Here is a 25,612-nt window from a genome sequence, read left to right as displayed (position 1 = left end):
AGGTTTATAAGCCCCAAAAGATTATACAACTTCTCTGGACCTTGGGGTTCTTATTTCTAAAATGGCATTCATCTAAGAGTTTCTCAATCTCAGCACAGACATTTTGGACTGGATACTTTTCTATGGCATTGGAGTAGGGATGGCGGGAGGTGCGGGGGGGGGGGGGAGGGGGGGGTGAGGGAGGGGCGCGGGCGCCAGAGGGAGAGGGGTGAGCTGCCCTGTGTATTATTGAATGTTTAACATCATCCCTAGCCTACCCACTAGATGCCAGTACCACTCTCCCCATCCAACTGTGACAGCCAAAAACAATTCCAGACACTGGCTAATGTTCCCTGGGGGGCTAAATCATCCCCAGTTGAGAACCAGTGATTTAACATAATTCTTAGGATTGTTGTTTTATACATGTTATTGCAAATTTAGAGAGCCTGGTACCTGTGAATGGATGAATTAAAAGACCCAAGAATTAATTATTCATGCCTGTAGCACAAGGGTAGGGAACGTCCAGCCTGCAGGCCATATAAGGCCCACGAAATCACTTGGTCTGGCCCTGCCAAGGCACTGGGGGTGAGTTAATTAAATTTTGACCAAATATAGCAGGCTAATTTTTAAGTTGGTAATTTTGTGTGGCCCCTGAATGACGTTATCAATGTCCAAATGGCCCTTGGCAGAAAAAAGCTCCCCCTCCTCTGCTAGCAGATGCCATCACTGCCCCACCCACATCCCCTCAGCATCCACCTCACACATTTGATGGCCACTTCCCATTAACACCTGGGACTCTCTGGCCTTGAGAATATGGTTAGTCTATGAACAGGGCAAATTGGAACTTGCCCTTGGAAGCACCCCCTTAACCACTGATAGACGAGGAGTTGGTGGGTAAACACCCCAGCTTCCTAGCCAATTAGTTGAGATAGTTCTGAGATGTATTTGAGAATCCCCCAGTGAGATCAAACCCCATCACCTACAGTGGTAGCCGACTGCATAACACAGCCCTTCCCTACCCTCACTTTCCTGTTCCCCATGGGTATTTCCTAGGATCATTTCCCAAACATTTTGTACAACTTCCTTTATCTTTCATGGGTTTCTCTCTTTGAGTAACCTAACGTATAAAAACTGAGATTTTTATGTCTATAAATGTACTACCTTGCCGACTTATCAGGCTTCTCATTAGTATTTACTCAGGTCAAAAGAAAATTAAATACTGCAAATAAGCTACTGTTCTGCTCTGTGAACTGCTGAAAATAATGATTGACACATCCCAACAGTCTCAATGCAAGTAAAAAAAAAAAAAAGTTGGAGGTTAGAATTCTCACCTGTTCCTAAAGCCAACCTATCCCCCCATTGCTGCCACACAGCTCCTAAAATGTACACCAGACCATGTCTGATGGGAACCCAGCAGTCTTAACTATGGCTGTAACCTCAGAATCTAAAACCACACTGGCACAAGGTAGGTACCCAATAATATTTGTTGAATTACTGAGTGAGGGTCATTCTCATGCTTTAAATCTTTGGATGCTTCCCTGTGATATTAGCAAAGAATAAAGGTGAAACGCCTTCAAATGGTACACAAGGCAGAGCCTTTATGACTCATTCTCAGCTTCCTTCTCCAGCTTCATCTCTCACCACTCATCCTTCCTACCTGACCCCAAAATATGCACGTACAGCTTGGATTTTAACCATCCCATACGGTGCATGGTTCCTAGAAAGGTGTGTTCTTTGTATGGCTGCCCTTTCACATACGTCGTCCCTGAGCTTGGGATGCCTTTTCCAGGTCTTTCCCCTGCTGACACCTACAGGTTCCTCAAGGGGCTGCTCAACTCTGACTTCCTCTGAGGAGGTGGGGGGACCACCCTGGTCCCTTTGAGTAAAAGTAACCCTCTCTGCTCCCATTACACTAATGCACTTTGGGAGCTGCTCATTGATCTCCCCACCAGAGAGAGAGTGCCTTGAGGTTTAGGGCTGTATCTGATTTGTAGGTATCCTCAATGCCTGAGACATTTTAGGTGCTCAGAAAATAAATGTCTGTGCATTAATTAAAGTAATAATGTAATAATAATTTGAAGAGTCTGGTGTATATATTCGTGTGTATATTAGTCAGAGTTCTCCAGAGAAACAGAACCAGTAGGATACTGAAAAATAAATAGAAAGAGATTTATTGTGAGGGTTTGGCTCACTTGATTGTGGAGGCTGAGAAGTCCCACGATCTGCCACCTGCATGCTAGAGGCCCAGGAAAGCTGCTGGTATAATTCCAGTCCAAACTCAAAGACCTAAGAACCAGGAGAGCTAATGGTATAAGTCCCAGCCTGAGTCTGAAGACCTGAGAACCAGAAGCAATAACGCCCAAGGACGGGAGAGGTTGGATGTCCCAGCTCCAGCAGAAAGCAAATTTCCCCCTCCTCCACCTTTCTGTTCTATTCTTGCCCTCAATAGACTGATGACACCCAACCACATTGGTGGGAGGGATCCTCTTTACTCAGTCTACTGATTCAATTGTGAATTTATTCCAAAACACCCACACAGACACACCCAGAAATGTTTATCAGCTGAATATCCCTTAGCCCAGATGAGCTGACACATAAAACTAATCACCATCATGTGTAATGCTGATTCCCCTGAATCAGCAACTGACTTCTGCATAGAGAGAATATTTGGTAAATCCCAGGGATTCCCCAATGCTAACCACCTTCAGAAAGACAAACCACAGGTACGTGAACTACATTATCTAAGCCTCCTACTATTATGGTTTAGCTGTGCTAATGATAGGAAGAACCTCCTGCCTTGGCCAAGAAATAATGTGACCTGCCACCCTAACCCTGTGCAGAAGGTTCAGTGTCTGAACACAAACTCCACATTGCAAAACCATGAGAACCCAGAAAAGCTGTTTGAAACTTGTGCTCTTTGTTGACCTGAGCTCTGTCAACCTAGAATATCTTCAAGATGAAATTTTTTTTTACAAATTCAACACTAAGCTTTAAATCTTAGAGCTGGAGTTTAAAACTAGTGAGTTGATTTCATAGAAACAGAGAATAGAAAACAAAGGAAGAAGATGTACAGGTTCTGCTCAAATCTTTAATTTTACATCTAAATTTTCTTTAAGAAGGATCTAGCTGGGACAAAATGACCCCTCCTCACTTCCCTATCCCTCTTCCATTGTCATCCTCCCAAAACAAAGCTGGTTGAAAAGCCCCAGACATTTCCTTTCCAAAACAACCATGACATTTGAATAAAATCTAATTGTATGCAAAAATAAATCATAACAGCAATCTCTACACTAATAAGAGTAAGCTGCAAATTGACCATACCTTCACAACACCCACCAGCCAATTAGGAGTGATTATGCAAATTAACCCAACAAAGATGGTGGGTTAATTTGCATACTCAGGCGCCAAGCGGCTGGGGGCGGGGGGGGGGGGGGCAGGACGGGATGCTTGCAACAACGCAGGCATTCCACACTGCCCTAGCTGCTCCAGGCCTCTGGGTAGCGTGGGAAAGCAGAAAGGTGGCTCCAGGGCCAGAGCGAAAAGGTGGCTCCAGATGAAGTGAAGGTGGTGCCTGCAGCCAGGGGAAGGAAGGCCCATTCTTGCATGAATCTTCGTGCATCGGGCCTCTAAAGAATATAATGAAAGGACAGTTTTCATTATATTGGTTCGATCATACCACCAGCAAGTACAGAGCACCTATAACCAGCTCATGCATCAGGAAGGGGCTGGTTAGACAATATTTACATAGTACATACTCACCAAGACAAAGTGCGGGAGTCAAATGATGAACATGATGTCTGAAAAGTAATACATGCTCACATGACCCTAAATCTCCTGTATCCTGTCAGGAGGAGACACTAATTGAAGTCTCTCTTTTTCAACAAAGTAGAGAGCATAGGTTTCCCCACCCCCACCCCCTAGAACCACCTGAAACATTCCCTCAGTTCCAACTACCCAATCTTTGAATACCCTGTTGATGCACTGTTTATGTCACAAAACAGGTCATTCTACCACCACACAATTATCTTTAGTTCTCCAAGCCCTCCAGTCTTTGGACTGCTTGTATCCCCATGTAGAAAGCTGAATGAAATATGAATGTTGTCATTTTCTTTCTGTTTCTAAAAATAGTTTCCGCCCTGGCCGGTGTGGCTCAGTGGATAGAGCGTCGGCCTGCAGACTGAAGGGTCCCGAGTTCGATTCCCAGTCAAGGGCATGTACCTTGGTTGCGGGCACATCCCCAGTAGGGGGCGTGCAGGAGGCAGCCGATCCATGATTCTCTCTCATCGATGTTTCTGACTCTCTATCCCTCTCCCTTCTTCTCTAAAATGAATAAAATATATTTTTAAAAAAAATAAAAATAAAAATAGTTTCCACTTGACAACAAATGATAACATATGCCATCACAATTGCACTACAGGGTACATCTAAACAGCACAGGAGAGTCTCCTCAACTCAACAGACATTTAGACAGTGTTTAGGATGAGATTCTAGGAATTGGTCCATTGAAGGCCATGCAAGTTCCATGTGAAAATAAATGTAGAGGCTAGAACTTCCTCAGAAAGAAATCATAGAACCACCAAGTGCCCAAGCTGGAAGGAAGTCAACAAAACCAGCTAACTTGATGATTGAGAATATTTCCCTGAAAGTCAGGGAAGATATTTGAAATGCTTAAGTTCCAATAACGCAGAAGACCAACCATCCCAGGACTTAAGTCTCCTGATGCCCCACATTATGTTCTTTCTACTGCTCCACACTATGTCTCATCAAGCATTCCCATTATTGAATCCCTCAGCCTCCCGAGCAGGCTGGCCTAGCACGGGAGGCCCCAGGCACTGCTGACACGTTTCAGCCATCAGTTTAGACAATCAAGAGGAAGAGTTTAATATCATTTTTCATGTAAGTACTAAACTATCTCTTATTCTCCTACCCTAAATCCATGTGGACTTCATCAGGAGACTCAAAAAGTTTCTTGCCCGAGGCCCTAAAGGTACTGAATGAAGTAATTACCGGCAGGAGTAGAGTAGCAAGTACTCCTGCTAAAGACAAACAAGAACCCAGCTCAAGTAACTGCTACCCCTGCTATAAAAATGTTATTACCTGCAGGGCTCCACAGAATAAGAGATAACTCTCTTTTTATGTGCTGTAGTAGCAAGGATGTTTACATGTCATCTTTATTTTGACAGAGAAGGGCATTAATGTCACATTCTATTTAGATAGACTTTTATTATGTGAAGACAAATGCCTTTCCCTATTGGGTTCTCTTAATGGACAAAAGGCTCCAAAATAGAAAAAAAAAAAATTATAAGCAACTATGGATCTCCTTGGCCGGGGGAGGGGAATTAAATTCTAACAGAAAAGTGTAGGGTAGGGTAGTTTGGTAAAATTGCATCAACAGCACTAGTGATTTAAGCTTGGTTTTCCTTTAACTTATGGTTCTGACACCTTCCTTTCTTCAAAGATTCCATTCCTGACTAATAGTCTCAAACTCTATGTGGTTTTCTTTCTTTTTGATATGTCATACTTAAGATATGATGAATAGTTTAGCCTTCAGACAGCTTAGCTAGTGAATTTAGACAAATAGTATGCACAGAAAGAAGTTCCCTTAACCAAAAAAAGGAAGGCAGAAAAATAAAGAAATGTTCCTACTTATCTTGTGCTAATAAAGAGTGTCAATAAGCACAGCACAGCCCATTTAAATAGCACCCTTGAGCATCTTTTTATGCGCTTGTTGGCCACTTGTATATTTGATATTGATCTTTTCTCAATTTAGAAAAATGTTTAGCATGAGAAAGAAAAAGTGTCTTTCTAATAAGTATTAAGTACATAGGAGTTCACACTGAGCCTGTGGTAATAGCCACCAAAAGAGAAAAGTACAAAAGGATGTCTTAATGACATACAAGAAAAAATGAGTTCATGAGCCTGGCTTTGGGGATGAGTGAGGACTTCAGCACTAGGTTAAGTGGCAAGGCTTCAGTCCTGACTTTAGGCAAGTCACTCATCACGAATAATACCTACATTCCAGGGCTGGTGTGATAATTAAGTAAAATGTGCCCATAAAGCATAGCTCCTAGCACACAGTAGGCACTCAATAAGTGTTTGGTGTAGGAAACTAGGTTAATTAAAATTCATCTTTTTTTTTTTTAATTCTAGGACTTCTAGAAGACTTTACTATGTAAATATGCATTAAGACTCTCAAAGAAGCCCAAGCTGGTGTGGCTCATTTGGTTGGAGCATCGTCCTGTGCACTGGAAGGTCATGAGTTTGATTTCAGGTCATGGCACATACCTAGGTTTCGGGTTCAATTCCCAGTTGGGGGAAATACGGGGGGCAACCAATCAATGTATCTTTCTCACACTGATGTTTCTCTCTCTTTCTCCCTTTCTCCCTCTCTAAAATAATAAATAAAGGCAACCTCTTTAAAAAAAAAAAAAAGACTCTCAAAGAAGAAAGAATTTGTGTCCCAAATGTAATTGACCATGAAACCCTTTCCAAAGGTCATCTGGCAGGTCCAGTTATCTAGATACACACGGGAAATGCTATTCTATCCCCTTTCTCTTTTACAGACCAGGAACCTGGGCCCCTCCAAAGAGAACTGGCTCAGGACATTCAGTCACCTGAGCTCAAAATGAAGAACCCACATTTCCCTTGCTACCTCATTACTTAGTCTCCTTGGAAGTGTGGAAAGAAGAAGTCCTATGCTCTGCCCACCCCACATTCCACCTATTTAGTCCACCCTCTCAGGCCCATTGTTACATTTTCCTCGGCTAGAGCAAGAAGACAAATGGAGATCATACAATCTATGTCTAAGTACATGACAGGCACAAGTCAAGCTCACAAGCTGCTAAAGGAAATGTGTTCTACTCTCCTCCTTGGCAAATGAGCCTTCACAATGACCTGGAAGGCCAGGTTCAAATGCTGAACCCCTTAAAGTCCCTCCATGAACATGACTTAGGAGGAAAACGAGGCCCCTAGCCTGAGGCCAAGCCGGGTCTTTTCCTAGCCCTTCCCATCCGTGGCTCTGTCCCACCCTGGGAGGGTCCTTGCTTACATGTATATAGACCCCTCTGGCCACAGTGTCCAGGCTTCTTCCACAGCCCCTGCCACAGCTACCTCTGGATGCTCCCCCAGAACTCAGAGTGTGTTACCAACAGCCTGGTGAACTCTCAGGAAGTCAGACCCCGAGGAAAGGTTTGTGTGTGGAGGTGGGTTCAGGGCTATTTGGGCAAAAATGGGGGGTTCCAGGTACCTGAAGTATGGAGGGGCGTGTGCTCCAAGTGGTCATATTCCCTCAATGCTGCCGAATCGTTGCCCTGAGGGAGGGGTACCAGAGCAGGCTCTCCAAAGGTGGGGCCCACGTGAAGGGCAAGCTGCTCGCTCAGCCCCTCTGAACGCCACCAGGTTGTTTCAGGGAAGATGCATGAGAAGAAACACCTGAGAAAATCCGTATGCATCTCCGCTCCCTCAATTGGAGGCTTTTTAACGGAAGCAGCCTCCAACCCCACTGGGGATGGTGTCCCAGAGATTCGCAAGCAGCAGCACCGGGAAGACTCCACGTGACACACTGAGGCATCAAAAAGGGCACCTCAAGGGCACACCTGGGGAGCCGTTTGCAGCCCTCCCTGCCCCTGTTTGGTAAATTAGAGGGTATCAGTAAAAGCTGGAAGGAGACTCAAGGCTCACATCATGTGTGGATGGTTTGCTACGTGTAAATAAGAAAAATTTTATGGTAGCGAGCAGATTGTACATTATCATTAGTATGATTTCAGCCTGCTTTATGGCTCCTCAGCTAGTTGGAAACATATTTTTAGTTCTAATATCAAAACCTGTCAGGATTTGTTTTGCTAAAGCTAACAGAACGATACAGGTCAGATAATTAGTATTATGAAAAATTCAATTAAGAAAGTACCATATGTGGCACTAAAAAAAGGCTGCCACAGCACATATGGCTGAAAAGAAGAGATGGCACTGTCCCTGCACATGCCTGACACATGCTGCCCTTCGGTCCCTGTCACTCTGGCCATCGTGGAATGGGAAATCCCTCCTCCTTCTCCATTCCAGCCTTATGCTCCCCTTTCTCCCCCCAAACTTGCTGTTCTCCTATGTCTCTCACCCCAGGAGACCTTACAACCAATTTAATTGTGTTTGTCTGCAAATTATTTGGCTTTTGGAATCCCAAAGCATTGAAAATTTAGGGGAAAAATTTTTTTTTTTTATTTGAGAGAGAGAGAAAAAAAAAAACACATTGATTTGTTGTTCCACGTATTTATGCATTCATTGGTTGACTCTTGTATTGCCCTGACTGGGGATTAAACCCGCAATCTTGGCATTTTAGGATGATATTCTAACCAACTGAGCTACCCAGCCAGGGCAAAGCATTGAAAATTTTAAACAGGAGACAAAGAAACTGATTAAGTGATTAAATACAAAGGCCCAAGTTTGATTGGATGCCCTGCCCTGGCCTGCCAGTGAGTGGTCGAGGGTTAAGAACACCAGTTCTGGGATCAATCTAGCTGGATTTAGGTCCTTACTCTACTGCTCCCTCTTCAGGTGACAGTGAGCAATTTACTTCAGCCCTCTAAGCCTCAGTTTTCTCCTCTGTAAAATGGAGATAATAACATCAGCTTTCTCATGTGTCTGTTGGGAAAACTAAATGGGATAATGCACATTAAAGTACTTAGAATGGTGCCTGGCGAACATAAAAGCTCCATCCATATTAGTTAATGTCTTTATTTTTATGTCATTGACAGGCAGCAGGTTTGGTGGAAAAGCATACAATTTCAGTCAGGAAACCTGGATCTGCCACTAGCTCTAAGACTTTGGGGTAATCGGTTCACCTCTCTGGACCTCTATTCCATCATCGACAAATTGGGGATAATCATACCCATCTGGCAGAGTTGCTTCAGGCTTCAGTGAACTACTGCTTGGGGGAAGTGCTTGCAAACTATTACGTGATATGCAAGCATAATTTAATGTAATCATCTCCCAGCTAGCCCTAAGCCTCTGGAAACTCTAGGCAGATGTCATCTCTGTGAGTTTGTTCGGAATACAGACTGTCCAGGCAGCCGATTAATGCCTAAAAGCATCCTAAGAGTCTAATGATACAAAGCAAAAATGAGGCACAGAAATGTGCAAAGCTGAACTCAAAAGGGTCTGAGATGTACTGTAGAGCTGTGTTCAGAAAGGAATTGCCTGACGGATTGTACTTAATAGCCTAGCATCTTTCAAATAGATTGGTTATATATTTCTTAAATGGCCTCAATCAATATGCAATTGCACAGCTTCCTCTCAGACCTAGTGTCTATAATGGTTTTGTCCCTTGAAACCATAATCCAAGCGATTATGTGGGGTTACTGAGACGCACCACCATGGCAGCCGTTCTTGGGCTGGCCAGACCTTGCCTTCGGGTTTTGCTGATTGAGGCAGCCAGCAATCTGATCACTTGGCTCAGATCATGGAATTTTTCAACCTTCTGGTCTGCAGCTCTTGGCTAACAGTTACGCTCTCTGCAGGCCCTTCCAGCCTGGTCCTTCTCCAAGGCAAAGCGAACTGATTATTTGCACACAGCCCTTCCTTCTTGGCCTCTGAGGCCTGGGGTGTGTTATGCACTTTCATCTTGAATCTGTTATTTGATGAAAGCCTCAGGGACATATAATACAGAAAATGGAACAGGGGAGTGAGTTTGAAAGAGCGAATGAAAGAAAGAAGGAGGAAGCAAATGTTCTCGCCTGACCCTGCTTGGCCTCCTCAGGTGAAGGAAGAGGAAGGGTGGCGTCAAGGTTGCACCAGAGCGGCTCTGAGGAGGAAGCAGTTTGGGGAAGCAGCAGTTGCAAAGCTCAGGGGAGCTGTCAACTCCTGGAGGAGGTGGCATCCCGTCAGGGGAGGCTCAGTCTCCGCTGGCCAGAGGGGGACAGGAAGGCACAGGGTCCTGCTCCTTTGGTATCAAACCAGGGCTGTAGGCAGTGAGGGCTGGAGTAGGAGATACAACCCCAGGCCACATGGAGAAAAGAGAAAACTGACATGGGGGGTGGGGGGAGTGGTGAGGGGGGACCCCATCGTCTTGACACTGTGATCTGGACTTTACCCTGGTTCCTCTTAGCTGTGGTTAAAGAAAAAACAAAATCACAATTAAAACAAAGAAACTCCTCACGTGTGTAATTTCAACATTTTATTCAATTGGGGGTGACTAGAGCTTAGCGAGCACTTCCCTTGAGTCTCCTCTTGCTCTCTCTTCTGGTTCTCCTTTCTCCCCAGCTGCTCCCTGTACACTGGTCCTTCCTGTCTCCTGTCCTTGTCTTCTTGCTGCTCTCTCTGCTTGCCCCCTCTCAGACCCCTTTACTTGAAACTCCTCCTCTGCCCCCCTCCCCTTTGCTCCCCCTTCCTCTGCTCCCTTCCTCTCTGCTCCCCTCCTTTCTCATTTTCCCTCAACCTCTCACCTTCTCTCCTATTCTAGCTTTTTTTCCCAGTCCACCTCTTCAAGATGCACTGGGACTTTCTGATTTCTCTCTGGCTTCTAGGACTTTAAAGGAAGTCTTGTATGTGGCTATCAAAGGGTGGGCCTGATGGTGGAGAAAGAATAAGGGAAGGGAAATGGTAGTTGAAGTTTAAATAATGCTTGTAATTATATAATTTTCTAAGAATACAGACTACTTCTCATATTTTTTGTAGCCTAGCATTGTGCCTAACACACATGCACCAAAAAAAAAAAAACTAAAAAAAGTTTTGTTGAACAAGGGAATGAATGAATGAATACTGAAACAAAATGTGGTTTTTTTTCATTGAGCACAAACAACCACATTGTCAACTGAGCCAGCGAGCAGAGGTGCTGGTCTTTAGAGAACCTCAGCAATCCTCTAGTGAAGGTACATTTTCACTTATAATTAGCACTAGAGGCCCGGTGCATGAAATTCATGCACAGAGGGGTGGTCCCCTCAGCCCAGCCTGCACCCTCTCCAATCCGGGACTCCTCAGGGGATGTCCAACTGTCGGTTTAGGCCCCACATCCCTCTCACAATCTTGGACCTCTGGCTGCTAATTGCTCACCTGCCTGCCTGCCTGGTCACCCCTAACTGCCCCCCCGCTACTGGCCAGGTCATCCCCAACTGCCCCCTCCCTGCTGGCCTGGTCACCCCTTATTGCCCCCCCTGCCAGCCTGGTCGCCCCCAAGTGCCCTCCTCTGCTGGCCTGGTTGTCCCTAACTGCCCCCTCCCCTGCCGGCCTGGTCACCCCCAACAGCCCCCTGCCGGCCTAGTCAGCTCTCACTGCCCCCACTGCCAGCCTAATTGCTCCCAACTGCCCCCCCCCACCTGCCTGGTTGCCCCCAACTGCACCCCACCCCCACTGACCTGGTCACCTCTTACTGCCCCCCTCTGCTGGTCTGGTTGCCCCTAACTGCCCCCCCTGCTGGCCTGGTCACCCCCAACTGCCCCACCCCTCCTGCCTGGTTGTCCCTCACGGCCCCCCTGCCGGCCTGGTCACCCCACGCAGCCTGCTTGTTCAGTTGTTTGGTCGTCCCTCACTAACCCCCCTGCCCGCCTGGTTGTAGGCAGCCATCTTGTGAGGGCAAGAGGGTTAATTTGCATATTACCTCTTTATTATACAGGATAAGCATTATTACAATGTAAATGCTGCTGTTAAGGTTTGCCCTCCTCAATGGGCTAACATTTTCCTTGTTTACATTGCTAATTTTATTGGCAAACCCTCTTTTATACATACAAGTAGAATACCAATCTGCAAGTTGTGTACACAAAGCCACTGACTCTGCCGCTGTCCCATGGTGACATTGAACACTTACTCATCCCCTTTGCACCTAACTTGTTCACCTGCTGGATTCACCTCACTCACCCATTCAATGAATATTTATTTTATACTTTGGGTGCCAATCTTTATGCTGAGTACTTTACATGTACTGTCTCATTTAATCCATACAATGTTCTGAATTATTATCACTACTTTTCAGATGAGGAAACAGGTAAACTTGGTTTACCAGCCATCCTAGTTTGCCCACCTCTGAGGAGTTCCCAGGACATGGAACTTGCAGTTCTTTTACCAGGACAGTCCTAGGCAAGCTGTCCCAGTCTGCCAGGGACTGGGGAGTTCCTGGGTCATGGGACTATGAATGCTAAAACTGGGAAATTCCCATGCAAACTGGATGATTTTGTCACTCTACATAGTCACATGCCCAGGGTCACACAACTGGTATACATTAGAGATGGGATTCAAAGCCACGCCCTGTCTAACTCGAAGGTCCCCACTTTTACCTACTCTGCCTTGCCCACCAACCTCTTATCCTTTTTATGTCTGCTTCTAAGATATCTCACAGTCATCTCATATCCCAAAGACCACCATCCCTTCAAAAATATCTCTTCCCCCTTAAACCAACTGTGCTAACTCAAACTCCACTGAGTCACCTAAAAGCATCCTAAGAGTCACTTCCAAATCTCCTGAATCCTTCCTTTCCTTGTTGTTCCCTCTGTCACCACTTCGTCCAAGTCTTCAGTCCCTGAATTCCTGGAACCAAAAGGTTTCTCTGCCTGCATATCACCCTTAGCTGCATTCTCTAGAATGTTGACTTGAAAGAGAATGCACAACCATGCACTTGGATTGCTAAGACGCTACGGCCAAGAGAATGAAAAGGCAGAGGCCAGCATATCTTCCTAACCTACAGGCCAGCGTGCTTTCCAAAGCATAGCCCCTTGCCTCTGTGTTCCCTTGGGCTCAGAACAAGTGCAAATTCTGCATCTGGTGACATTCCTGCCCTCCCACCCTCCTTGCAAGTCCACCCTCTCTGCTCTGCTAGATTGACCTGATTCCTGAAAACCTCTAATCATCTCCACAGCTGCTCCTCTGTTCTTACCCGCCCTCCACTCCCTCCATCACTAAGGAGGTTTTTATTGAGCACCTGCTACGGGCAAAGCCTCATGCTAAGGACTACATACAGAAGGAAGACACAGCCCCCCAAACAAGCAGCTTTCATTTTTTGCCCAAGTTCTACTTCCCTGTCACCCCCTCCTCCTGACCTCTTTCTCTCATGGCTTTCCAGAACATATATTGTCTGGACTTTTGGCATTGACGCTTCTCAACTTCACTTTCTGTCTGCTCCACATAGATGGGTCTTGCTTTCTTAATAAGATCATCTGGTTTTGGCTGTAGTAAAGCTTTTCTTCCTGTTCTCACAACACATCTGGCCTTAAGTTGGGCATATACTAAATGCTTGAGAAGTACTTGTTGAGCTGAATTAAAATGGTCATAACAGATTCTCTGTCACAAACAATCCTATGCAGCATTTTTTCCCTCTGATTCCAGTTTACATAGCAGTCATTCTGCCAGAGAGAAACTCGACTGGGTGCAATTTGCACTGCAGTCCAGGATGGAGAGAGCTGACATCAAATCGACCCACTTACATTTCTTTATTCCAGCAGCTCAAGAGAACCTACTTCTGTTCTATGCTCTTCCTCCTCCGCCAGACATCTCAAAGCACCTAATCACCATCTTCTGAATCCTCCCTGTCATCTTCCACCCCCTCACCAAATGCACATACCACCTCAAATACTAAACCACAACTCAGATTGTTAAAGTTCAAGAGCTGAAAAGAATGAACAGTTGACTCATTTTTCCTTGATTCAAAGAGTTGAGGGTTCTCTAGAGCAGACCTGATACCCCTTCTGTGGGCCTGATCCTGAAGCCGGGGCAGACCAAGGGGATTCTTCCTTCCCTAACCAAGTTGAAGAACGCACCATAAATGGCACTGCCTTGATGTGTGACTTTGAGCACAGAAGTCACTTACTGCTCTGGGCTGAGGAGCCCACAGCTACAAAGGGAGAGCTGCTTCTCTTCAGGTTCCCCACAGACCCTCAGCTCACAAGTCCTGTGACTCTGGTTTCCTTGTCATTCCTGGGCTCTCTCCACAGCACAACCTGCTCAAAACACACCTCCTGCCCCAATAAATCCTCTGCCACCAGCCCAGCTCTTCAGTTGCCAGTATAAAAAGTGGAAAGATGTTTTCTTTCTTCCTTTCATTAAATTCCAGGCTGAGAAAAGCTCATGAAAACTGCTAGTTCATCCAAGATGACCTGGGGGCAAGACATCCCCAGTAAAAGGCAAATAGCCCTTGGGGGGGTGGGGTCATAGATTCTCAGCTAGCCTTTGGAGATAAAGCTACTCCAGAAACTTTGGTGGTTTGATTTCAGCAACTCATCTGGGTCCTCAAGCCATTTATCACCTCAGAATAGAGCAATAAGTAGATCATGAGTGGGCCTCAGAAAAGCCAACGCCAACTTTGGTATCCTGTGGAGCCTTTCTTTGGATGACACACATGGTGTTAGATTCCCATTGGCCTTTCCTTGGAGAACTCATTTGCAAAGGAAGGGAAAATGCTGTTTAAACCACAATGCCTTCTAAGAAGAGTGGCTCTCAATAAATTGGAAACACTTTGGATCAGCTGAGTATCTTGATGGGTTTGGACATGCAAAATGGGCCTAGGCAAGTAGGAGAAGAGTGGTTGGGGTGGAGTTGAGTTGCTCTGCATAATTAATAAGAAGAATTGGAATTGGTGGGGAGGACTCAGGAATGAGGGGATGAGAAAAAAAGAGATGTGGGTGAAGAAATGTGACCAGCAAAATGGGTGAGCCTGGAGCTCTCTGTGGGGGAGATTGACCATTAAAAAAAATAGCAGGTGGGAATCCAGGACTTAGATGTCATTTTTCAATATGTAGTTGTGCCCTATTACAATAAAAGCAACTCCCTCTTCCTTTCATATCTGTTATAAAATCTTCTCTACAAAACACCATGCATGCGTGAGACTGTTTGTTTGCCTGTTTATTTGTTTGTGATGGTGGCTCAATTTCAGGTATGAGTCATATGTAGACTAGAATAACAGAAAAAGCAGAGCCACACCAAAAAGAAAACAGCAGTTAGAAGCCAGGGGTGATTACAAGAAAATACCCCCCAAATTTGGAGAAATCTCTAGACATTCAGAGTGTATTGAATGGATGGTTTTAAGCCTATCTTTTCTCCATGTCAATGGGAAGGAAGACACCATGTGTGTGTATGTGTGCATGTGCACACGTGCACACACACACACACACACACACACACACACATGCACGCACAAACACACAACTGGGTTGGGGGCGGTGTTGAAGAAGAGGTTGAGGGAGGACATTTGGCCAGCTCTGGGCCCAGACGCAGGGGAAGCCTGGCTAACAATCAGCTGGTGCCTCTGGGACCTGAGAACTTTTTCTTGAAGAAACTGAGCAGGTATAGTCTTGGCTGCTGGCCAGGAAATGAGAAGTCACCATCAGAGGAAGAGGCAGCTGCAAAGGGGTGTGGATGTGCACTCCGGGTTCTCTCTACAGTGAGGGAAACTGACCGGATGAGTTATGGATTTCTCTTGATGGTTCAATGCTTTTACATTGAATACTTGGAAATGTCTGAAAACTGTGGCAGCTAGAACATGGCTTTTCCTTATAAATACAGCCCCTGTTGAAGCTATTAAAGAGTGTGTGAATGTACATTAGGAAAAACTAAACCAAGAAAGGGAGAAAGGAGGGTTGGATGGTGAGAAAACCAAATTCTTGGCAACCAAAATAGAATCCCATAGAAAAATGGAAGCTAGCCATGGAAATAGGCCCTGTGATAAACTGGTATTAGGAGAGAAACAGGGAATGAGGAGTCCAGCACAGTCTCTCTAGCTTCTACCTTTTCTATTTCATGCCTCCGGTTTTCATTTTCCTGATATTTACTGAACACCAAATACATGAAAGGCACTTTTTTTGATGCTAGGGATACAAAGATGAAACAAACAGACAAGGCCCTGCTCTTGTAGACTTAACAAGGAAAAGGCACACGAATTAATGAGATGATTTTAGGTGTTATTAAATAGCCTATGAGTAATGTGGAGAATAACTTGGTATAGAGACTGCTATAGAGAGAGGAGTCAAGGAAAGTCTGTCTGAAGAAAGTTCATTGGAGCTGCAATGGGAGCAATGAGAAGGAGCCAGCCTTGAGAAGCTGCTGGAGAAAGGCTTCCTGAGCAGAAGGAAGGAAATGCAAAGGCCCTGGGGCAGGCAGGAGGGCCAGTGGGACTGGAGCTGGAGAATCACGTCTGGAGATGGAGGGAGAAGAGTGAACAGGAAGCCCAGGGGTCCGGCCTGGGGTCCCCTGAAAGCTACAGTGAGGAAAGCCAAAGAGGGCAGCCATCTGGTGCACTGCTGTGGAGAGGAGTCATTTCTCCTAGATGAGAAGCACTGAGTGAGCCCAGCCCACATGGAGGCGGCTCCAGGAGCGGCGCTGACAGGGAAGCGCCACCAGGTGGCTCTGTAACAAGACTGTCCAGCACTTTCTCCTACCATTGCTGACGCCTTTCCTGTTCCAAGGTAGAAGTCCTTTTTCCCTCCGAACAAAAGCTTCTTTAGCAAACAGCCACTTTACTTTAAAAAAAAAAAAGAAAAAAAAAAGGAACCAATAGCAACCAGTACAATAGGGCAGTCATGTGACTTAACATCTTTGCACACTGATGGCTAACAAAGGCAACTCATTAGCCAAGGGGGTCCTCAAAGCTCCATTCCTAAGCTCCCACTTGTTCAAAGTACTGTGTCCAACCCAACTGGCTTGCCCACCCTCCTTTTCAAACAGACAATGCTAGGAAGAAAGGAATTCCAGTAGCCCAGGCCAAATTCCAACTCTCCAATGAGCCCACTTGCCCAGGAAGTAGTGGCTTTCAAGCACTTAAACCCTCGGTGGTGTTGTGGGTGAGAATGTGGGGCTGGAGAAGCAAGAGGAGCTGAATGAAAAAGCAGGCAGGGTGTTTGCTATTTTCACCAAGATGTCCTTGCAATGATGTGTTTTATTTTTTTAATAAAGGCAAGAATTGCTCCAGATAACCTAACAAGCACTGTCCCTAGAAACAGAGTGGTCTGGGGTGAAAGAAGCGCCTTCGGTGACCAGCATGCAGGCAGCGCTAGGAAGCAAAGGTCTGCAGGACTTGTCAGTGAGTCGGCGAATTCATCAAGGAGCCACGGGGCCTCTCGGGGGCTCTGAGGATGGAAGGGGAAATAGAGCCCTGGTCTTGAAGGAGCTGAAGATCTGAAGTTGACATGGGAATTCTTGCCCACCGCAATACTTTTCCTTTCTATGTGTTGAAAATTAGCCTCTCCCTTCCTTGAGCTCCCACAGTCCTTGGTACATATAATAGTTGTGTCAGACCTGTGTCCCTCACTAGATGGGCCGCTCCCTGAGTCCAGAGTCACATGTCTTTCTCATCTGTGTATCCCCCATCAGCACCTCACACAGAGCAGGGGAGCAGGGGGAGAGAGGAAGATTTGTTTAATAACATTGTTTTCAATTGTGTTCTCCACCTCTCCCTGACACAGGTACACACACACACACACACACACACACACACACACACACTTCCGCAACTCAAGGGGCAAATTCAAGGGTAAGAAGTGACCTTAGAACATGAAGCTGCATGATAGTTTTTCTATCTGCCTGACCAAAAAAGGAAAGAAAAAAGCCAGGAAGGGCCCTGTTTAATTGCCCTCAGCACAGAGGAGGGAGAGAGGCCTGCTGTGCTGGTCCTTCATGTTGTCACGACAGGTCATGCGTGTCCTTCTCCAGAAACATCTGGAAGGATGAAGTACGACAGGGAGCTCCTCGGAATAGGGCCCACAAACTGTCGCTGTTGAAGAAATGTTCTTCCTGCCCCTGCTTTGCTGGCAGTGCAGGATGTTTGAGAAAGATTGGCACCCCAAAAAGCCTTGTAGGGTGAGTGTAAGGACCACCATACACATTCAGTCCAGATCCACTGGCCTGGAAATTAGACCCTCCTCAGCTCAGTCCTCCTCTTTCCCTGGAAAACTTCAAGAAATCGCTGCTTAATCCAAGATTACAAAGATTTACATCATAGGAGGTAAATCTTTTTAAGAGTTTTATAGTTTTATCTCTTATAAATGTAGACCTTTGATCAATTTTGAGTTAACTTTTGTATATGGTGTGAGGTAGAGTGTCCCAGGTTTACTCTTTTACAGGTGGATGTCTAGTTCTCTCGGGACCATTTGTTTAAGATTATTCTTTCCCCATTGAATTGTCTTGTCAAGAAGAAACATTTCTAAGATAATCCTGATCAAAGAGTCTGCCATAGTCAACACCACCACAGTCCATGATACGGCAGTCAGGAATGCAGAGATGGGCTGGGATATTTCATACAATACCTGCTATGTAAAACTTCTAACAGCACCATCGCAGTCCATCTCTTTCTATATATACCAACCTTGGCTCTTAACCTTGTTTAGGATAAATAATCCAATGAAATGGTGGGCTCTTTCATATACATAATATTCTGCTTAACATGTTAAGGAGTCCACAGACATCTCCCCACCCCAAAGAGCCCATCCACAGACCTAGCTAAGAGTCCCTATTCTATTCTCTTTCCCACAGAATTCATCCCTTGCTGAGGCTCCAGGCAACACCCCACAATGCAGATGACTCATTTTGTTTTGTTTATTTGTGTGTAGCCATACCCTCTCCTTTGAATTACACATTTCCTCCTAACTCCTAGATGAGTGCACCTCATCCCTGGGCATCTCAGATTTAGCATATTCTTACTTCCCCCAATCCAGGTCATACCCTAACTTCCCTTTTTCTGGTCACACCACCATTCTTCCCATCACCCAGGCTCAAATCTCATAGTCATCTTCACTTCTTCTTCCCCTACCTCTCCTCCCCCACCAGTCTCTAGGTTTGTATAACTGTTTCTTCACCTGACTGCCTATCAGTACCCTGCCTGGTACTGAGACCTGGCTGATGCAATAGACGTCTGAGACCTGGCTGATGCAATAGATGCTTCTGTCCTTGCTTATCTCTTGCCCTTCTTCACTTTATAATTCATTAGGGCACCAGATTCATTTGCTGAGAGCACAGTTCTGAGCATTTCACTCTCTGGTTTGAAAAAAACTTAGTGGCTTGTCATGGTCCTCCAAATTTAGCCCAAAGCCAATTGTTCAAGAATTCACTTGATCCTCCACTCTCTGACTCCAACCAACCACGTGGCCTCGTTTCCCAACTCCCCTCAAAGAAGATCTACTTCCAGCCCAAAGTGTCACCAATATCTCTACCCCTTGCCTTCACTCACTAACCTACCACCGTTCTTAGCAAGCTAACTTTGCTGAGCCTTCAAGCCCAGCCCAATAGTGATCACCTCCATGAGGCCTTCCTGATTGCCCCCACTGGAGGGGAAACCACCCCAATATCTAATGTAGTTCTTTTATATGACATTTACTATTATTATGCATCTTACATTCCTCTTAGCAGATAGTGCAGTGTCTTAAACAAAATAGTCCCTTTATGGATATTGGTCACATTCAGCAGTGATTCTCAAGGGCATATGAGTCAGAACTCTTTCAAAATACCCAGGTTGGGACCCAGATTTTTGAAAAGTAATCATCCACTGACAATTATGACCTACATCACAAATTAATAAATGCTCATCAAATGAACAAAACTAGTAGGAGTAATGATGGTTAAAATATAGTGGACATTCCTACCTGTCAGGCCCTGTGTATACATTATCTCATTCCATCCTCACAGAAACCCTATGAGGTAGACAGCATTAGTTTTCCATTCTTTGGATGAGGAAACAGTATTAAAGAAACTAAGTCATTTACCTAAAGTGGTCCATTTATGAATAAATAGATTAGATGAAATAAAGGTTCCTGAAGGACACTTATAACTTATTGAGAAATTTAACAGTGATTTTCAAGGAATATCTATGTTCAGATTTTGTAATTTTCAGCCAGTTTCTCCTTTTCTTAACTTTATGACCTTATGACCTTGGGCAAATTACTCCCCCTCTCTGAGTTTCTGTTTCTTTTTTCATAGAATAAGCGTAATAGCTACTATAATAGGAAGGATTAAATCATGTGAAGTACTAAATGCCTACACAGAGTAAATCCCCAAAAGGTTACCTATAACTAGCATCATAATTATTTTTACTCAAAAATATGCCTCAATCCAAGGTAGTCTTTCACAGCTTCAGTCAACAATAACAGGTTGAGAGGCACAATAGCTTAAATCAGTCCCACTTAAGAAAGATTCTCAGGATGGGTCTAGAATTCATAAATACATTTTTACTGAGGAACTTCTGGTGCCAAGCATTGAAATGCCACAGTCAATAGAGATTGGGACCCTGTTCTCAGGGATCTTACAATTTTGATTACTGTGGTCAGGGCCACTCCACTCATGACAGAGTTTGTCCATTGGCCTGGATGCCTGTGAGTTCTTGAGGAGCTGCCTGTGTCAGGGTTGTTCAGCCTCTGAGTTCCGGGGTGGCCCATTTCTACAACATAATAGTCCCCTCCCAGACAGCAAAGGCATGGAGGAATATGGAGGCAGCTTTGGGATTTGATCACTTCAACCACTGTCTGGAATCTCATTGTTCTCAAACTTCCCTTTGGCATGAACCAAACATGGTCTAGTTCTGCTTTCTTTCCCTCCCAAATGTACTTCAGGATGGGGCAAGAGCGTGACTGTAAATGATTATAATGTGTTCCTTCGTGGGAAGAACACAGACATGAGATACCTCAGCTATTGCAACCTGCACTGGATTGCAAGTGCTATTTTAATTTTAACACTTGCATTCACATAGCATTTTTGGATTTACAGTATTCTTTCAAATACAACCTGTGATGGAAGAATTATTGCTGCCAGGTCATAGATCAAGAAATGGAGCCTCAGAGAGTTTGTGTTATTTACCCAAGATCACACAGCTAATGAGCAGCTTCAACATGGAAACTCTAAGGAGGCTCTTTAAGAGGGAATACAGTGGAGGTGGGGAAGGGCCACCTTTTGCCTTTCTTTCTTCTTCGTACTTCTTGCCTGAAATTCAGACATTAGGGCTATAGTTCAAGCAACCATTTTGTAATTTTGAACTTGGAAGACACGCAAGAAGGATGCCAAAGCAGAGAAACAGAAGCAGCCTAGGCCACTGATGCCTTCTTGCAACACCAGACCAGCTCTGAACAGCTTACCTTTGGCTTTTTTCCTTTTGATGTGTTTAGGATACTAGAGTTGGGTCTTTGTTTTGAGTAGCTATAAGCTATTCTTAGCTGCTACACAGCTTTACCTATAATTGTACAAAACTGGTAACAATCACCAATAGGGACATGGTTTAGCAAATGATGTCACATCATTAAAATTGTGCCTGGGAGTCTCCCTTCATTCTTAAAAGGGACCTGGACTATCTTCTCCCATGAAAGCCATTAAAATAACAATTAAAGCCTGCCCTGTGTTACCAAGTGGTTGATTGAACACTGACCCAAGAAGCAAGAGGTGGCTGGTTTGATTCCCAGTTGGGTTACATGCCTGGGTTGTGGGCTTGATCCCTGGTAGGGAACATGCAGGAAGCAGCCAATCAATGCTATTTCTCTCTCATCAATGTTTCTATCTCTCTATCCCTCTCCCACTCTCTCTAAAAATAAATAAAAACATATTTTAAAAAATAAAGGAAAAAATAACAATTACAAATAACGTAGATGCAGATTCCTAGGACCATGATATACCTAATGGCATATATACTATGACTGACATCATGCAAAATATCTGCAAGTAGAAGAAAATACTAAAATCTAAAACACAAAAAATAGTAGTAGGAATTTAAGCTGCTAGAATCATGGTTGATTTCTTAATCCTATTTTCAAAATTGTCTTTAATATTATTGCTTCATCCTTTGAATTAAAGCATTAAAGAATTTTTTAAATGCTGGGTTCTCTGAATTATCACCTTTTCTATTTAGTTACTACTAAACATATTCATTTTTGCCCAGGAGACATAAGAACATATAGGTTGAGTATATGAGGCTGTCTCTCCCTATAATGACAAATGTTTTAGTAATAGGAAGAATTATATTCCATATTCACATACTTTTTTAAAAAATGGAGAAACAAGGGTATCCCCTTGTATTTGGTAAATTCCTAAGCCCATCTGAAGAGGGGCCCCTGGTGGGTTCTGGAGGTCTATACTACCTGGGTGGTGAGATTGTACCACTGGGGTGGCCTCACCAGCCCATAGTTCTACTTCTTCAGTCAATAGCAAGTGGGAAATGGATCTAGTTTTCAGTGTCTGTCCTTTAATCTCAAAATTTCACTTCCCTTTTGTATAAATGCTCATTGAGAACAATTTCCGGGTTGTTTAAACCCACTCTCCTGGTTCAATGGTGTTTCTGATCTCCTAAGAAAACATTACCTTTGACACTTGCCTCCTTGTTGAACTCATTGTTCTATGCCATACAGCTTCTCATGGGATTTATCCTTCTCCCTGTCCATACAAAACTGTAGATGAGTGACAACTAGAGCAAAATCCACTCCACTGGAGGAAACACCAAGCATACATGAGCATTTGAGTAGGAGAAAGAGAGGTGGGAAGGAAGGGAAAAGGAATATGGGCATACACTTGTCGAGCCACACGGGGTATGCCATCCACCGTCCTCTTTCTGAGCCCTTTCTTACATTCCCAGGTTGACTCCTTCATAGAAAGCATCATGTACAAATGAGTAAGTTAAGGCTCTTAAAATTGAAATGGCACCAAAAACAGGTGAGCTCAGATGTTTCACTCCAAAGTCTTTTCATTACATTTGGAACGGACTCACCAGCAAGCCAAGGACACTGGAAACTTTCAGTATAGCTTCCAGTTTAGATCACTAACTTCATTTACACGAGGAAATGCACTGTACTTAAGTGAAAGGAAGATGACAAGAAAGAAAACCACTTAGCAATAAGAGGCAGTGCAACACAGGGTTCACAGGGCACCCTGCCACTGTGTGATCTTGGGCAAGTTCACCTCTCTGTGCCTTGGGCTCTCCATCTGCAAAATGGGGATGAGAATACTGCTGCCCATAGAGTTGCTCTGAAGATCAAGAAAGAAGGTAAGTACAGCACACATAAAACACTACCTTCTACAAAGACTAGTTCTGAGAGATACCAGAGGAGGGAGGGAGACGCAAGAAAAAGGAGGTAGATTGTAATCAAAGAGGTTGAGGAGTGTTGCAGCTCGTTTACCATACCTTGTAATAAATTAAATCCCAAATCCTACTCCACAGAACTAAAAGTTACCTACTCTTTCTCCAGACTTACTTGAGTGCAGTGCCCCTATCCCATTTAAGACCGGAGCAAGTATTCCTACTTTGAGGAAGGCTGCTTTCGAGGAGGGGGCATCTGGCACTCAGCGACTCCTCCCCTCACATAATCCCTGTGGAACCACCAAGAGCTATTTGAGAATGCTTTGATCCCACTGCATCTTTTTGCTCCATGTTCCTAAAGTCAAGTGAATTTTTCCACGGGTAATTTGCATGTCGTTCCCACGATTACATTTTAAAGTTGATGAGTAATATTTAGAAGTGGAATGAGTTCCACTTCTAGTTCCTCTCATTGGTATGTACTGTGGGCAAGTTAATTAACCTGTCTGGGTTGAGTCTTGCTTTCTACCAGATGGAGACCCATGCATAAAATGAATAATTGCTACATCCTTTCAAATATAGCCAATTACACTTCGCTACAAATGTCACACCCAACCCCCTTCCCCCCCAAAAGAAAAAATCACAAGAATAATGAACAAACTGAACAGTAAGACATATTTACTCGGAATTAGAAACCAAAAGACTGATTAAGTCATTCTGCTGCATGATCGTGTGTTTTCCCACCAGTCTGTGGATTTGTGAACACGGTAGCCTAACAAGGGTGCAGCTGAAAACCGGGAGATTGGATACTAAAGCTGCATGTGACAAACACACAGAAAAAAGGGCCATATCTGTAAGAAGACGTATTTTCTACTTTACAGCTGCTCAGGAGAAAATAGCAAAGTGACTAATCAGGAAAGGTTGGCCCAGGACTGACCAATGTTGAAGCAGATTTCACGAAACAGGTAAAAAAAGAACTGAAGTTGTTAACTTTTTTTCCCCAAAAATAAAAATTAAAAGAAAAGTTGCTATCGTCCAGCTGGCATGGCTCAGTGGTTGAGTGTTGATCTATGAACCAGGAGGTCACTGTTCAATTCCCAGTCAGGCCACATGCCCAGTCAGGCTTGATCCCCAGTGTGGGGCATGCAGGAGGCAGCCGATCAATGATTCTCTCATCATTGATGTTTCTATCTCCCTCTCCCTCTCCTTTCCTCTCTGAAATCAATAAAAATATTTTTTAAAAAGAAAAGTTGTTATCTACTATTACCACATTTCAATAAAGAAAGAGATCTTTTACCAACATAAAAATAAGAGATACCTCATTTCAGAATAAAAGACAGTTCTTAAAATTGAATGAATTTAGTGATGTGAAACCCACACTACCTTTTCTCATTTCCTCCTGCATCAGTGAAAACTCTGTCCTGTACTGGCTCTAGTCCAGGAAAGTACAGCTTTAGTGAAGAGACTCTTCTGGCTCACTCATGTGACCTGGGGCAAATTACTCCACTTCCCAGAGGTTCCCTTATCATCTGTGAAATGGAGATGATGTGTGCTCGCCTGCCCTACCTCACAGGACCGTGGTCAAACGATACACGGCAACATACACAAAATGGCTCTGGAAAAGGTGAAGAATTAGACAAATGTTCAGGACTGTTATTCTTTCTCGACTGCAGTTATGTACTTATTTCCAAACTCCTGGGATTAGATGATTGTACTATAAAATGGTTCATTTCAGAGAAACAGCAAAAGCCAGGTGCTCACACATTTTCTCCATTAGGAAAATGAAACATGAATGGATAGTTTACCATGGAGACTAGGAAGCTAGAGCTACATTTAAGGAACACCAGCCAAAACTTGTCTAGTATGAAGGACCTTGGTTTCAGTTGATCCTTTGATTCTGGGCAGATTCTGCCTAAACCAGGTTACAGGATGGAGTCTTTCCCATTTTTAAAGATTCCAAAAGAAGTTTTAGGGACTCAAGATTCAACACCTCACCGGCAACATTTATTCATCTCTGTATCCACAGAAGTGATAACAATGCCAGGAACAGAATAAGGGCTCAAAGAATGTTGAGTAAATGAATAATCCTACAGTCTTGGCCCTGGAAAAGCATTTTCAGTTTATTGTTCTAGTATTCATCAATAAATTGGGAAGAAAACTATCAGCCCAACTTCTGGGGTGGTTACAAATATTTTTTTTCTTTTTTTAAATTTATTTATTTTCTTTATTGATTAAGGTGTTACATATGTGTCCTTATTCCCTCATTGCCCCCCCCCCCAATATTTTCTATTAAAACAACCAAAGAGGTATATTGCTGGTGGGAAGGTGAAATGGAACAGTCACATTGGAAAAACAGTTAGACAGTTCCTTAAAAGGGAAAACAGAATTTCCATATAACCCAGCAGTCCACTCCTAGATAGGTGCACAAGAGAACTGAGAACGTCTTTCCACCCAAAGGTTGTACACAGATGTTCATAGCAGCATTATTTCAAATAGCCAAAAAGTGAAAACAACCCAAATCTCCATCAGCTGGTGAGTGTGCTATATCCCTATAATGGAATATTATTCGGCAATGGAAAGGAATGAAGTACTATTACATGCTATACCATGGACGAACCCTGAAAACCTTATGCTAAGTAAAAGAGGTCAGACAAAACAGGCCACATATTATGTGATGATTTCATTATA

The sequence above is a fragment of the Eptesicus fuscus genome, chromosome 17, assembly GCF_027574615.1.
Source record: "Eptesicus fuscus isolate TK198812 chromosome 17, DD_ASM_mEF_20220401, whole genome shotgun sequence".
Taxonomy (NCBI): domain Eukaryota; kingdom Metazoa; phylum Chordata; class Mammalia; order Chiroptera; family Vespertilionidae; genus Eptesicus; species Eptesicus fuscus.
This window is presented reverse-complemented; position numbering follows the sequence as displayed.